A 12,722-nucleotide genomic window follows, 5' to 3' on the forward strand; every position below is an offset into this window, starting at 1 on the left:
TAAACTCTTCGGCGATCACCTTTCTTCATAGTCCAACTCTCACATCCATACATGACCACGGGAAAAATCATAACCTTGACTAGACAGACCTTGTTTGGCAAAGTAATGTCTCTGCTTTTTAATATGCTATCTAGGTTGGTCATAACTTTCCTTCCAAGGAGTAAGCGTCTTTTAATTTCCTGGCTGCAATCAGCATCTGCAGTTTTTTTGGAGCCCCGCAGAAATGAAAGTCTGACTCTGTTTCCTCAATTTCCCCATCTATTTCCCATGAAGTGATGGGACAAGATGCCATGATCTTTGTTTTCTGAATGTTGAGCTTCAAGCCAAATTTTCACTCTCCTGTTTCACTTTCATCAAGAGGCCTTTGAATTCCTCTTTACTTTCTGCCATAAGGGTGGTGTCATCTACATATCTGAGGTTATTGATATTTCTATCAGCAATCTTGATTCCAGCTTGTGCTTCTTCCAGTCCAGCATTCCTCATGATTTCCTCTCCATATAAATTAAATAAGCAGGGTGACAATATACAACCTTGACGTACTCCTTTTCCTATTTGAAACCAGTCTGTTGTTCCATGTCCTGTTCTAACTGTTGCTTCCTGACCTGCATACAGGTTTCTCAAGAGGCAGGTCAGGTGGTCTGGTAGTCCCATCTCTTTCAGAATGTTCCACAGTTTATTGTGATCCACACAGTCAATGGTTTTGACATAGTCAATGAAGCAGAAATAGATGTTTTTCTGGAACTCTCTTGCTTTCTCCATGATCCAGCGGATGTTGGCAATTTGATCTCTGGTGCCTCTGCCTTTTCTAAAAGCCGCTTGAACATCTGGAAGTTCACGGTTCACATATTGCTGAAGCCTGGCTTGGAGAATTTTGAGCATGACTTTAGTAGCGTGTGAGATGAGTGCAATTGTGAGGTAGTTTGAGCATTCTTTGGCATTGCCTTTCTTTGGGACTGGAACGAAGACTAATCTTTTCCAGTCCTGTGGCCACTTCTGAGTTTTCCAAATGTGCTGGCATATTGAGTGCAGCACTTTCACAGCATCAATTCTCAGGATTTGAAACACCTCAATTTGAATTCCATCACCTCCACTAGCTTTGTTCGTAGTGATGCTCTCTAAGGCCCACTTGACTTCACATTCCAAGATGTCTGGTTCCAGGTGAGTGATCACGCCATCATGATTATCTGTCGTGAAGATCGTTTTTGTACAGTTCCTCTGTGTATTCTTGCCACCTCTTCTTAATATCTTCTGCTTCTGTTAGGTACATACCATTTATGTCCTTTATTGAGCCCATCTTTGCATGAAATGTTCCCTATCTTTAATTTTCTGGGCTGGTTATGTCAGTGTCATTTTTGAGTCGCCTAAAGGATGTTAAGTAACCTGTCGAGTTTTAAGCGGGAATGTGGGATTTCTCTTGAGAGTATGAAACGGAAAATTTCGACATCTCGCCTTTAGGGCAAAATCTTGTGATTTTTCTCAAGTTGCAGCGGGATGCTACGGGTCCCTCTCAAATTGCAACGAGGACCTCAGGAACTCGCTTGTGTTGCTTCAGGGAAGACAGGTCTCCTTTCATGTTGGAAGGGGAACTTCGGGATTCCTCTGGAGGCGTGGATTTGGAATAAGAGCTCATCTAGAGTTGAGTCCCTAAATTGTGTGCTCCTCTCCAGTGGGGACGGCTATGTCAGGGAACTTTTTGAGTCACATAAAGGGTGTAAAATACCCGTTCGAGTTTCAAGTGGGAATGTGAGATTTCTCTTGAGACTCTGCAGCAGAAATATTCCTTATCTCACATTGATGGGGGAACGTTTTCTTTTTTCTTGAGTTGCGGCGGAAGCTTGGGGTTCCTCTTGAGTTGTGACGGAGAACTCAGGAACTCGCTCGTGTTGTTCCAGGGAAGTCAGGTCTCATTTTATGTTGGAAGGGGAAACTCGGGATTCCTCTCAAGGCGCGGGATAGGAATATGGCCGCATCTAGCGTTGTGTACATAAACTGTGTGCTCCTCTTCAGTGGGGGACGGCTATGTCAGGGAAGTTTTGAGTTGTATAAAGGGTGTCAAGTACCTGTTCAAATTTCAAACAGGAATTTGGGATTTCTCTTGAGACTCTGCAGTGGAAATGTTCCTCATCACGCATTGCGGGGAGAATCAGGTTGTTTTTCTCGAGTTGCGGTGGGAAGCTTGGTATTCTTCTCGAATTGTGGTGGGTACCTTATGAACTCGCTCGTGTTGCCCAAGGGAAGTCAGGATTCATCTCGTGTTGAAAGGGGAACCTCGGGATTTCCCTCGAGGCGCAGTAGAGCAATAGGACTGCGTCTTGCATTGAGTCGGTCAACTGTGTTTTCCTCTCCAGTGGCGAAAGGGATCTCGGGGTTGCTATGAAGGTTCTGCTGGGGAGTCAGGTTTCGTCTCGATTTGAGGCATGGAATTGTGCTTTCCCTTCGAGTTGTAAAATGGAAACCAGTACTCTTGTCGTGATCAGGTTGTTCATTAGGGCTTTTTTTATAGGCTCAGCATGGGTGTCAGGATTCCCATCACGTTGTGAGGGGATCGTCGGTTTTCCATTGGAGCTTTGCTAGATCATCAGGACCTACTTTGATTGGAGGGGGAACACAGAGTCTTTTATCCTTGCATCAGGACCCTTGGGAGTGCCCTCGAGTTTCAATAGGAGACAGAGGCCTTATCTTGTGGTGGGAGAGGAAGAAAGGATTTCTCTAAATTTGAAACAGGGTTTTAACGATCATAACGTGAGGAGGTGGGGAATACAGAGCTCTTCTTGAATAGTGGATGGAAACTCGGGGTTTCTCTCAATTGAAGATGGGTATTCTGTGAGCCACTTGAACTGTAAATAGGGATTCAAGCTTCTTATGTTATCTTGATAGTCAACTCGGGATTGCTCTCCAGGCGCTGGAGGAAAAAAAGGGCATCATGTGAAGTTGCCTGGGGCTTCTCGTGGTTTTTGGCGAGTTGAGAAGGGAAGTTTGGATTTCCTTTCGAGTTACGCCAGGAACTCAGAGAGACACTCGTGTTGCCTCAGGGAAGTCAATTTGCAAGGGGAAGGTCGTGATTGCTCTCGAGTCAATGCAGAGGAATTGGGCTTCAATTCTCAGTGAAAGGGATAATGCCAGAGTGTTTCTAGTTTGCGGGCAGGAAACTTTCGGATCCCTCGTGTTGCAAAAGAGGCCTCACGGAGCATCTCAAGTTGTCTCTGAGAAGTCCGCAATCCTTTTGATCTGTGAGAAGCCTTTGGGATGCCTTTTGAGTCAGTGCAGGGGAATAGGGTCTGATCTGGAGTTGAGGCACTAAGCTCAGGGTGTCTCTCCAGTTCTGACATGGGACTCAGTCTTCCTATGAAATTTCAACAGGGGAGTCATGCCACGTCTCTTGTTGAGGCTTGAAACTCCCTTATCTTTTCGAGTTGTCCAAGGAGTGGGAGGCCTCCTGTTGAGTTCAATTTCTGTCCTGGGGCTTTTTCTCCATGATGCACCTGCGAAGTCAGGCCTCCCTTATTGGTGTTACTTGATCCCGGGAGTTCTTTTTGAATCAGTACAGTGGAATCAGTCCTTATGTCGAGCAGATGGGATAATCCATGTCTTTTTGAATTGTGGCACGACTCCCCAGGGTCCTCTCGAGTTTCAAGGGGACATAGGCCTCATATTCACATTCAACGGGAACATCGGGATTAATTTCCAGACAAAGAAGGGGAATCGATCCTCACCTCGACATGGCGAGTGGAAAACTGGTCTCTTCTTGAGTTGTGGCAGGAACCTCGCTGCTCCTCTCGAGGTTGGTTGTGTATCTCGGGGAACTTCTCGAGTTGCATATAGCATGCCGAGTATCCTTTCGAGTTTGAAGAGGGAATGTGGGATTTCTCTTAAGATGTTAAGCAATTAGACTATCCCTGCTGCTAGAGCTGCTGCATCCATTCAACTGTGGAAATGCAGGCTAAAAAAACCTGCATCTTTCCGAGAAGTTCTCCAAATGGGTTTAGGAGCAACGCGTTTGCAAATCAGAGTTGATGACATGCATGTCCGTGGAAACTTGACAACTCTCAACAAATGCACTACAAATGATTCCTAGACATACATTCCATGCAAAACGGATCACAAATCCAGAAGGAAATGGAGCAGACATTAGACATGAGCTCTGAGTCTTCACACACAATACAGAATGGCACTACACAAAGAGTAACCAGGAAACAGTGAACTTTGTCAAATCCAAGATTTGAGCTCTGGGAAAGACCGTCTGAAAAACAGAAACAGCATATCCCAAGCGGGAAGACAACTTTTTGCATACACGGAACGTAGGCAGAATTTAGCTCCTTATACACAAACAGCATGAACACAAACAAGCTTGAAGGAGAGGTCTGAAGGGAAACCAGGCGACGGAAGGAGCACGGAGAGTACACCAAAAGATGCCCAGCACTGAAGGCCTGAGAAACACGGTCTAGCTGCACTTCCCGAGCCCCTTGGGACCCTGGACTTGGCCTGTTCTACCTGGAGGCTCGGAGAGATGGACAGTGAGAAAGGGGAAGAGAAATCCTTGGCATTTCTATCACTCACAGCAAACGCTTAGAAGGAGAAGGCAAGTATCAATTCCAACGACAGTGACATTCCCTGTAAGGAAATAGCTAGGAGCCCCTCTAACCCAGGAGGGAAGCCACTCTTCTCAGAAAACTGCAAGAGATGGATGAAAAAAAGTAAAGCCCACGAATTCAATGGAAAATAAGCTGTGCTCACGGATCAGAAGAATTCCTCCTGGTAAGATGATTTCAGTTCCCCCTCCCCCCTACCCCCACCGTGGGGCAATCCAGAGTTTCCACGCTATTCCTCTCAAAATACCAACAGCTCTTCTCAGGGTAATATAACCAAAGAATTCCAAAATGTCTATAGAAATATTAGGAGTCAAAGGAGTCAATGCAATCTGCTGCAAAGCCGTGAAATGGACATCACAGTCTGTCTGATAGCCAGTTAGACTATCACATTAGGATCATCAGGACAACATGGTACTGGGAAGAAATGAAACACGCAGAACCAGATCCATGGAATGGAATTGAGGGTCCAGAAATAAACAAAAGCTTCTATGGTCAATTCCTCGATGCCAAAGGAGGGGACACAATACGAATTGGAATAAGAGCCTCTGCAATGAAAGACAATGGGAATCGGAGATGGTTCCATCTGAAAAATCACATTGGCTTTTGGTCTCATAACACCTCAGATTCAGTGAAACACATCAATGCAAAAACTGAAGAGATGAAAGTCCTGGAAATAAACAAGGGACATTGGCTCCTTAATGTCAGGGACTTCTCAACATGTGTGGGGGTGAAACAAAATTGGGTGTCTTCAAGTCAAGGAAACAGGAAACCAAAGGACACCAACGGGCTTGCATCCTTTTGAACAGCTATGCAACAGAAAAGCTAAGCATTCACAAATCAAAATGGTAACAAACTGAACACAAAAGAATATTTGCAAGCAGAATATCAGTGAAGGGGTTCCTTTGTAAAAGAGAGTGAGAAATCCCACCACTTTGTCTCCCAGAATTAACCCCAGACGAATCCCTTCCCCTCACACAAACTCCAGCCCCAAATCATTACCTCACTCAAAAGGAAAACCTATAGCCTCACCCTAGGTCGATAGTAAACATGTGTACATGCATTCACAGGTTGTGAGCATCCACAGGAGAGACACAGAGAAGAAGAGACAGACTGAATTTGAACAGGTCAAAAAAGAGACGAAATGAGGGACAGAGACTGAACAATGGAGAGAGGAAATGAGTCGATTTCACAGAATTTGCATGAAACTTTCTTGAAGTTGGAAATAATGACAGTGTCTATTCCCCCTCGATGATGAGACTCAAAGACAAGGATGCGGGGAGCCACTGTTAAAACAGCCTCCCCCACCCCTCGAGGCTGAGTGGGACACTTGAGTAGGATGAGGAAGGTTGATATCAGAGGGGGCGATGTCTAAATATAACCTTCCGGTCCTCCCAATGCAGGGGTCAAGAAATAGGCAGGAAGGGGACTGCCTTCGCCCAGGTCCCAGATCCCATCCAGGCCTGATTCTGCCCCAATCTGTGCCAAGTCAGCCCTGTGTGGAACCCATCCTTCGGGAAGTCTGTGTCCAAGCTCCTTTTGATGGAGGCCCAAAGTTTGAAGAGGCACTGGAGCTGTTTGTAGGCTCACAGACCCAAGCAGGAGATGGGAGAGGGACCCCCACTCTGCACACGGAGAGACTGGGGAAACCCTGCAGGGCACATGTCTTGCCCAGGGCCACATCACTCCTGAGAAGAAGGAGCCTGGGTTGAAAGCAGCTCTGTCCTCAGAGCTCAGGCTCTGGCTGCACCAAGTTATCCCCAAGGCTGTGGGATGGGGTGTGTAGGTGTCACTTTGCCTGCACGTGAACTAAGAGCGTTGGGGAACAGCCAGAAACCAGAGATTCCATTTGGGAGTTTGTGGAAGGGACCTTGGCCACGAACCCAGGAAATGATGTCACTTCCTGGCAACACAACCCAACAGAACCCGCAACCCATGTATCCAGGCCTCCCCAGCGGAAAGGTGCCCCAAGCCAGATCACTTCCTGTCAAGATGTTCTACTGCTTGCCCCTGCTAAGAGCCGGGGCCTCAGAAAGCTTACAGGTAGAATGTGTGGGAATGCGGTCGACGCTGGCTCAGCTCCCCCCCCCCCCTCCGAGAGGCCTCTGGCCCTTAGCCCAAAGGAACAGAAATACCAGGGGAGCCCCAGGCCAGGTCCAGCCACATCTCCCGTCCCACACGGGGAAGCCTGAGGCCTTTCCTTTTGTGTGGATGGGGGTTTCTCCAGGTGTGTCGAACTCAAGCAAGCCCAGCCACATGTGAGTCAGGAGCCGATGGGCTGCTTGTGGCCACACCCCAGGGGAGAGCAGGCTGGGTGGCATGAGGAGAGTACGGACAATGCCAGCTGCCCATGCTGACCGCACACCCTCATGAGGGTCTCCGTCCTCCCGGGTGGGTATCTGAGCAGACCCTCGTGTCTCTGGTCTTTCCTGGAACAGAAGGGCAGGCAGGCAGAAGCAGCAGCCATCCTGGCCAGGCACAGCTCAGAAATATCGAAGCAGGACTGGCTGATGGTCACTATCATTGCAGAGCGCCCCACCCAAGGTAGCCCCTGAGGGGCACACCCCATCCACCTCCCAGAGGGAGGGCTAAGCGCACCAGCCCCCTGCCCTGGAGGTTAAGTACAGGCTCCAGGCGAGAGTGGCCACGGATGGCTCAGCCCAAATGGCATTGAAGAGGAAGCAGGCAAGGCCTGCTGCACAGACACCACCCAGCACACACCCCGGGGCCCAGTCTCAGGCTGCCACAGAGCTCAGCACAGCTGGTTCTGACCCAGAGCTCTGAAAAGCCCTGCCTCGGAGGCAGCTGGAGGACCTGGAGCCCAGCAGGGCAGAGCACAGAGGTAAGGCGGCTGGGGCTGCTGCTTGTGAGTGTGGGGAGGCGGTGCTGAACCACAGAGGGAGGAGTCTCCCAGAGCTGGTCTGGGCTTGGACCAAAGGCTGGCCTCACACCACCCATCTTGGAGACTGCAGAGAAGACTCCGATGGTGGGCCTTCTTAGCGAATCTCTAGGAAGCTTTCTGGCCCACTTAGGCACATGGCAAGGCTGGCCTGTGGCAAACTCTTCTTCTCCCCCAGCTCTAGCTCTGCCCCTCAAACTCAGCCAGCCTCCAAGTCCAAGAACTGTCACTAAAGAGGAGGGAGGTCCAAGTGCAGGACCCAGGGATCCAGTGAGGGGAGACCAAGACCTGAGACATCCCCTCCCAATGACACGGGGCCAGCCGGGTACTGGCCAGCACCCTCAGCACATCAGATCTCTGTGCCTGCATGACCCCCATACCCAGGCCCCGATGTCCAACCCGGCCTTCCAGAAACTCCACCTCCACGTGCACTTGCACCTACTCGGGCTTTGACGGCAGAACCCCAGTCAAGGCCTGAGTGACCACATGAGCAGGGGCAGCTTGCCCTGGCTCCTGCCAAGGACTCAGACGCCCACCATGACTGTCCCACCCCTACAGAGACAACAGGCCCCTGCTCTAGACAGAGACCCAGAGCCCTTTCGACAAACACCTCATCCAGGGGCTCGATTGGCTCTGCAGCCTCCATCCCTGTGTGTTCTCCATGGATGCTCTCCACTCCCTCCCCACCCAGGGGAGATTGACTTTCCTTAACATGAGCTGATTTTTATCAGGGTCCTAGGCATTTTTCTCCTCATCTTTTATGTCTTTTATAGCTTTCTGTATATTTGGCTCAGAAGTGTGTGTAAATAAAGCTTTCTTCGTTGATGCCAGTTGGAAATATGGAGGCCTTCACAATGTTGTGTAAGCATCACCACTGTCTACAATGGGACACCCTCTTTCTATCCCCCCTCACTTAAACAAAAAAAGCCTGGATTCATGGCAAGCAGTCCCCATTCCATTCTCCCCCGCCTGACAACATTGAGTTGTCTTCTATCTGCATTTCTTCCCATCCTTTCGGGGTCCCCAGTCAATGCCATTCACGAAAATGAGAGGAAACCGGATTTTGCTCTGACTGAAGGTGAAAGTTATAGTCTCTCGGCATTGTTAGTCTTGGCATTCCCATGAATTCTACAGTCCATGGAATTCTCTAGGCCAGAATCCTGGAGCCGGTAGCTTTTCCTTTCTCCAGGGGATTGTGCTGACTCCCCACATATTGGAAGACCAAACTGGAGAATCCTGGTTTCTATATCATTTGGAGGATCCTTTGGGTATCTGATAGGACCAGGTAGGGCCTTTCAAGATGTCATCTGCCAAAAGAAGCCCTCTCGGCAAATGTGTTCAGAAACTCCAGGTAGCATTGCTGTTGCAAGTGGGACACCTCAGGCACAAGAGAAAGGCTGAGTTCTTCCGCCGGAACAAACAAACTCACAGCAATAAACCAGGCAGGAGAAATGGAAAGATAAACCCACACCAACAAAGGGACAAAGATTCCTCAGAACACAAGGCCAGAGAAAGACCCACCATCCTTGTGGCCCCCACATGCTCAAGAAAATCAGTGATCGGGAAGGAAACAGAAGAAACATGCGCAGGTCCAATGAGAGGCAATGCACATGTCTAGTGTAGCTCAGAGACTGCCTGACGCTTCGCATGGACATGCGGGCAAAGGGAACACAGTGCAAGTGGCGGTGGACATCACCTCAGAGCTAGCTGCTCAGGATGGTGACAACCAGGCTTCAGGACCGCAAGGGGGAGTGGAGGGCCTAGCAGAGCCCATAAACATTTCTCTCGCTCTCTGGCAGAAGAGTGTGACAGACCCATCAAAGTCCCACAGGAGCATCTCTTGACGATAAGTGCCCACCTTCAGGGTGGATCCCCCTCCACTTCTGGCACGCTTGTTCCTGTCCTCTGAAATGCTCACCTCTGTCAGTCTGAAACCGCAGGCCTGCTGGGCGCCTGCGGAGTCGAAACTCACTTCAGCTACTCACACAGCCAAGGACACTCAAGGATGCCTGTGGCCTCTTGCTCAAAGATGGAAGATCAGCGTCCTGTCAACCCGACCTGGGGATCGGTGCTGAAAGGGAGGCCGCACCCGACTCCCCTTTCACTGGACACAGCGTCCCTGCTGCTAGAGCTGCTGAATCAAATCATCTGTGGAAATGCAAGATGAAAAACACCCATATTTCCTAGAAGTTCTACAAAAGAGTTTATGAGCAACACATTTGGAAACCAGAGGGGATGACATGCATGTGCATGGAAACTTGACACCTCTCAACAAATGCACTTCAAATGATTCCTAGACATACATTCCATGCAAAACAGTTCAAAAATCAAGAAAGAAATGGAGCAGATATTAGACATGAGCTCTTAGTCTCCACACACAATACAGAAAGGCACTACACAAAGAGTAACCAGGAACACAGTGAACATTGTCTAACCAAGATTTGGACTCTGGGAAAGACGGTCTGTAAAATGCAAACGACACCTCTCAAGCTGGGAGACAACTGTTTACAGACACAGGGCTTAGGCAGGATTTGGCTCCTAATACACAAATGACATGAACACAAACGAGCCTGAAGGAGAGGTCTGAAGGGACACCAGGAGAAGGAAGGACACGGAGAGTACACCGAGTAATGCCCAGCATTGAGGGCCTGAAAAACACGGTCTAGCTGCACTCCCCGAGACTCGTGGGACCCTGGACTTGGCCTGTTCTGCCTGGAAGCTCAGAGAGATGGACAGTGAGGATGGGGAAGAGAAATCCTTGGCATTTTTAATACTCACTGCAAACGCTTAGAAGGAGAAGGCAAGGATCAATCCCACCGACAGTGACATTCCCTGAAAGGCAATAGTCCACCTAACCCATTAGGGAAGTCCCTCTTCTCAGAGAACTGCAAGAGATCGATGAAAACAGGTGAAGCCCTCCAATCCAATGGAAAATAAGCTGTGCTTATGGATTAGAAGAATTCCTCCTGGTAAGATGATGTCAGTTCACCATCCCCCGATCCCCACAGTGGGGCAATCCAGAGGTTCCACGCTATTCCTCTCAAAATACCAACTGCTGTTCTCAGGGCATTATAACCAAAGAATCCCAAAATGTCTATGGAAACACAAAGGAGTCAAAAGGGTCAATGCAATCTGCCGCAAAGCCCTGAAATGGACATAGCAGGCTGCCTGATAGCCAATTTGATTATCACACCAGGATAACAGGACAGCATGGTACTGGGAAGAAATCAAACACGCAGAACCAGATCTATGGAACGGAATTGAGGGTCCAGAAGTAAACCCAAGCTTCTATGGTCAATTCATTGATGCCAAAGAAAGGGAGAGGATATGAATGGGAACAAGAGCCTCTGCAATGAAAGGCCGTGGGATATGGAAATGGTTCCACCTAAACAATCACACTGGCTTTTGGTCTCATAACACCTCAGATTCAGTGAAACACATCAACGCAAAACCTGAAGTGATGAAACTCCTGGAAATAAGCAGGGGCCATAGGGTCCTCCTTGTCAGGGACTTCTCAACAGGTTTGTGTGGGGGGAAGACAAAATTGGGTCTCTTCAATTCAAGGAAACAGGAAACGAAAGGACACCCACCAGCTTCCATCCACTTGAACAGCTTTTTAACAGAAAAGATAAGCATTCACAAATCAAAATGGTAACAAAGTGAACACACAAGCATATTTGCAAGCAGAATATCGGAGAAGGGGATATTATGTAAAAGAGAATTAGAACTCACAACACTAAGTCTCCCAGAACTAACCCCAGACCTAGCCCTTCCCCTAACACCAACTCCAACCCCAAACCTTTACCTCACTCAAACCAAACCCTAAAGCCTCACCCTAGGTCAAAATATACATGCGTACATGCCTTCACAGGCATGGAAGCATCCACAGGAGAGACACAGAGTGGAGGAGACAGACTAAATTTGGAAAGGTCAAGAAAGAGAGGAAACGAGGGAGAGAGACTGAACAATGCAGAGAGGAAATGAATCGATTTCAGAGAATTTGAATGAATCTCTCTTGAATTTGGAAAAAATGACTGTGCCTATTCTCTTGCAAGTGGTAAAATGACCCAAGATGATGGGACTCAAAGACAAGGATGCGGGGAGCCACTGTTGGGGACGCCTCCCCTCCCCTCGAGGCTGAGTTGGACACTTAAGTAGGACGAGGAAGGTTGATATCAGAGGGGGTGATGCCTGAATATGACTTTCTGATCCTCCCAATCCGGGGGTCAAGAAATAAGCAGGAAGGGGACTGCCTTTTCCCAGGTAACATAGCCCATCCAGGCCTGATTCTGCCCTATTCTGTGCTAGGTCAGCCCTGTGTTGAATCCATCCTTTGGGAAGTCTCAGTGTCCAAGCTCCATGTGAAAGCGGCCCAAAGTTTGAACGGGCACTGGAGCTCTTCGTAGGTTGACAGACGTAGGCAGGAGATGGGAGAGTGAGCCCCACTCTGCAGTTGGAGAGAAGGGAAACCCTGCAGGGCACATGGCTTGCCCAGGGCCACATCACTTCTGAGAAGAAGGAGCCTGGGCTGAAAGCAGCTGTGTCCTCAGAGCTCAGGCCCTGGCTGCACCCAGGTCTCCCCAAGGCTGTGGGGTGGGCTATGTGGGTGTCACTGTGCCTGCACGTGGCCTAAGGACTTGGGGGAACAGCCAGAAACCCAGAGGTTCCCTTGGGGAGCTTTCTGGAAGGGACCTCGGCCACGAACCAGGAAATGATGTCACTTCCTGGCAACAGAACCCAACAGAACCCTCAACCCATGTATCCAGGCCTTTCCAGTGGAGAAGAGCCCCTGGCCAAATGGCTTGCTGTCAAGATGTTTTGCTGTTTGCCTCTGCCCAGTTGCCGGGGCCTCAGGCTAGCTCACAGGCAGAGTGTGTGGGAACGCAGTCAACTCTGGCTCAGGGGCCCCCCGAGAGGCCTCTGGACCTTTGCCCGAAGGAACAGAAACGTAACAGGGGAGGCCCAGGTTGGGTCCGGCCACCTCTCCCGTCCCACCCGGGGAAGCCTGAGGCCTTTCCCTGTGTGTAGATGGGGGTTTCTCGGGGTGTGTCTGCCTCAAGCACGCCCAGCCACATGTGGGTCTGGAGCCTGTGGGACGCTTGTGACCACACCCCACGGGAGAGCATGCTGGGTGGCATGAGGAGAGTCCGGGCAGAGCTGGCTGCCCAGGCTGACGTCACACCCTCAGGGGGGTCTCTGACCTCCTGGGTGGGTATCTGAGAAGACACTCGTCTCTC

Source organism: Moschus berezovskii, chromosome 22, assembly GCF_049115385.1.
Source record: "Moschus berezovskii isolate FMDL1 chromosome 22, NW_MosBer_1.0, whole genome shotgun sequence".
Taxonomy (NCBI): Eukaryota; Metazoa; Chordata; class Mammalia; order Artiodactyla; family Moschidae; genus Moschus; species Moschus berezovskii.